Genomic DNA, 3,998 nt, shown 5'->3' on the forward strand with positions numbered 1-3,998 from the left:
TCCTCCCCGGGTCAAGGCATCGTCTTACCTAAAAACAATAATCTGCAACTAGTTTCTTTTTGTGATTCGGATTTGGCATCATGTCCCATAACATCAAAATCTACATCGGGTTATTTGATGAAACTTGGAAAGACTCCAATTTCATGGAAAACAAAGAAACAAGTAACCATTTCTCGCTCTTATAGTGAAGCTGAATATAGAACAATAACACATGCTACAAGTGAAATTATTTGGCTATGCAACCTACTAAATACTCTTCAAGTTCCATGCACATTTCCTACACCTTTATACTGTGATAATCAAGCAGTCATTCATTTAGCCGCCAACTTTGTTTTCCACGAAAGAACTAAACACATTAAAGTGGATTGTCATTTCATAAGAGACCATGTTTAATCAGGTGTCATCACTATGACTCATGTTTCAACTCATCAGCAATAGGCTGACATCTTCACCAAATCTTTAGGAGCTAAGACATTCCTTGACTTCTTGTCCAAGTTGGGAGTTCATAACCCTCACTCTCCAACTTAAGGGGGAGTATTAGAGATATTGTTTAGCATAACCACTTTTATAGGTTGCTATCTCTCTTCCACTTTTATCTCCACTGTTAATTCGTCTGTTACTACGTTTTAAGCCCACAATAGCATATATAAACAACCAATTGTGACCTCTTATTTAATGAAAATATAGATTAATTTATTTCCATAATTAACTTTCAATAAGATGTAATATTCTAAGGCAAGTACCAATCCCAAATTAGTAAGAAAGAGAAATTATTTAAATAGATAAGGATTATTAACTTTTTATGCACAACTGTGTAGGAACAAAGTAAAGACCATGCATTTGTCATTTTTTCACCATTAATAGAAAATTCATTAATTCTCTTGTCACTTTTTTCACCATTAATAGACAACTTATTAATTCTCTCTCTCTTATGTGCTAAGAAATTTTCCACTTTAGTATTTTGAGGTTTTACTTAGATGGTAAACTGGCATGTTCCGTATAGTTGTCCCGTAAAAAAGTGAGGGTGGGACGGGACGAATCCACGAGTATTGGACATTTTATGCTTAAAAATTATAAAATTATATATAAAAAATCATACATGTAAAAGTCCACAAAAAATAAGATGGGGTGGATATATTAAAGGTGCATGTCTAAAATTTTGACCTACTCCATAAAAAAATACGGGTAAAACGAGAATGCCCCACGAACCAAACCCTTTTGCCAGCCTTTTGCTACCACATATGAAGTGTTATAGTTGTTAACTAAGAAGTTATAGAAAAATAGAGCTTTTAGGACATTAACACAAACATTAAAACCAAATAATTGGCATGAAATTGTATCTTTAACGACTCTAACTCATTTTCTTAACATGGCTAACAAATACTTCATGATTACAACACAACCTACCACAAAAAAATGGATGATAAATCAAGTTAAATAGAATATATAACTTTTATTAGATTGAGTTATCGTGCATTCCTACCTATTATTTCCTTTGTGAAATTCCCCATATATAATACGAAAGTATAAAAGGGAAATAAAATAATAAAATATTAGTAGAAATAAAACTCTAATGATAATTAAGATTTTTAAATCATATTTTTACTAAGGTTAAGAGATCAAATAAGTGAGCTTAAAAGACAAATTAAAATTTTCATTTTTGTTTGTGAAATGGCTTTTTGCAATCTCATAAGTGCTAAACACTATTTTATTGAAAATTTTAAAATAATTTAATTTGAAGAGTGAGAGTTTTCCCATTATAAAGTGATCAACAATTTGGTATTTTTGTATGACAAAAAGAAAAATATGTCTAAATCTCTTAAGTTTGTATATGTTACGATTATTTTTCTTTTCTTATTCATCAAAAGTTCGTGTTATGTTGGTAAGTCTAAATTTTTAATTTTTATTCTTTAATTTATTTATTTATTTTATACACAATTTTTCATTCTTTATTATTAATATTAATTTTTCTTATTTGATATTAAAGGATTGGATTTATGCAGTTCTGATAAAGATTGTCGTCATACTACTTGTTCGTTTCGTAAAATTGCAAAGTGCATAAAGCACATTTGCGAATGTGTGAATGTGTATAAATGAAGATAATACTTCTAACACAGATGTGATAGTTGTGTTAATAAATGACGATATTTTTATGATTTAATTATTGGATTTATTTATTTATTTTTAATGATTTTTATAGTATAATATAATTTTGTGTTAAAAAAATATAAAAGGATTTTTATACAAATTTTAAATAAAGTTTTTGTTTAAACAATTTTTCTTAAAATGATATTTTAAATATTTAATTAATTTGTTGGAATTTTTTGGATATTAATTAAAATTTTGAAAAATCATTTTATTTTGAAAATATTTTAAATAGTTTTTTTTCATAAAAATCAATTTTAAGATGTAACTTTTTAAAAAAAATCGTGATTTTAGTTATATTATGATCTTTAATAATATATATATATATATATATATATATATATATATATATATATATATATATATATATATATATATATATATATATATTATAGAGTATCAAATTTGATCAATTTATTGTTCCTTTAAATTTATTTGATCAATTTAAAATTATATTATAATATTTTGCAAGATTCGTTAAGTTCGTTTCCTCTTTCAAGTTATTGAGACTAACGCCACTAAATAATTAAAATCACCCTCTTTAATAAATAACTGGTTAAAAATCCATGTATTAATTAATTACCATACAAATGTATTTATTTGTTCTTATAAATTAATATTGAATTCAAGCAATGTTTATATTTGAATGAAATTTATAATATATAGCTGTTGAAGAAGAAAAAGGAAGTATTTTTACTGTATTTACTTGGCTAGTGCAATATTTACTGTCGTTAAGTAATCTTTATGATTTTAAAGAAGGTTATTTGAAATATATTTGTTTATAGAATTAAATTAAAATGACGGTAAATAAAAATAAATTTAAAAAATATAAAGAGATTGTTTGGGTTATGTTTTATTATTCTATTCAAATATATCATCGTGATCCATTATACATATTCTAATCAATATCTAATATTATAAACTATCACTTTACGGATGTTATTTATGTCTATAAACAATGTGATATAAATTATATTATTTATTTGATCATCTCTCAGCTGATTAACCAATATGATAATATTATGCGTCAATACATATGAATGTTAAACCTAAATCCATAGAAACTTTCTCATCTCTCATCATCGCACGACCATTCTCACATCTCGATGATGACATGCACGACGAAGAAACTTGACTAATTTTTTTTCTTTTTCAATCAGGGTTTAATCTTTTTCAGCCATCATAGATAGAAATTTTACTCTTATTTTGCTACTCACAGATATCACTATTTCCATTGTCATTGTGTTTCTTTATATAATTCATATATGTTACTGTCACAATTTGTTGATTAATGTTTTTACTAATTTATGTTGTATTTTATGTTGAATGATGAAAAAATCAATAGGATTTCCATTAATATGTTCATAGATGAGATTACAACCAACTACTTCCGACAACATCAAATTATTTTCCATTTACTCTTTTCATTTCTTTATATTAAATGAAATTGCCTCTTCTTTCAGTTGCAACTTCTGAGATCTTAGATCGATTACTTAGTAATTTTGTTCTAGAGGCATATATAAATTATCTGACCTATTTTTAGGGACTCACATTTTCCAGATCTATGGTTTCCTATATTTCTGGATACCTTTTTTTGGTTAAAAATGAATAATTATAAACCGTTTTTAGTTCTTATTATCTAGTCAGTGGATTAATTGTTAAATTTTTTTATAAACCGTTTTTAGTTCTTATTTGAAATTTTCTATTGATGTTGATTGAATATTCTGAGATTGAAGACCCTGCAAATCCTAGGCATGGTCCTCATCTGAACATGTAGTTTTTATTTTATTAATTTGTACCTCCCATATCTTTTCTTGTCTGTGTTATAAGTCAAAGTTGTCAAATTAATTGTT

At 26.1% G+C, this 3,998-nt stretch overlaps 1 non-coding gene across 1 annotated transcript; it reads left to right on the plus strand.

Moving 5' to 3' along the window:
* Positions 1-3,465: 3,465 nt before the first annotated feature.
* On the plus strand, positions 3,466-3,544 carry LOC127116768 (small nucleolar RNA R12). The gene has a single exon (XR_007801558.1). It is a non-coding gene; the product is annotated as a small nucleolar RNA R12 (small nucleolar RNA).
* The last annotated feature ends 454 nt before the right edge of the window (positions 3,545-3,998 follow it).

Source organism: Lathyrus oleraceus, chromosome 1 (genome assembly GCF_024323335.1).
Source record: "Lathyrus oleraceus cultivar Zhongwan6 chromosome 1, CAAS_Psat_ZW6_1.0, whole genome shotgun sequence".
NCBI lineage: Eukaryota > Viridiplantae > Streptophyta > Magnoliopsida > Fabales > Fabaceae > Lathyrus > Lathyrus oleraceus.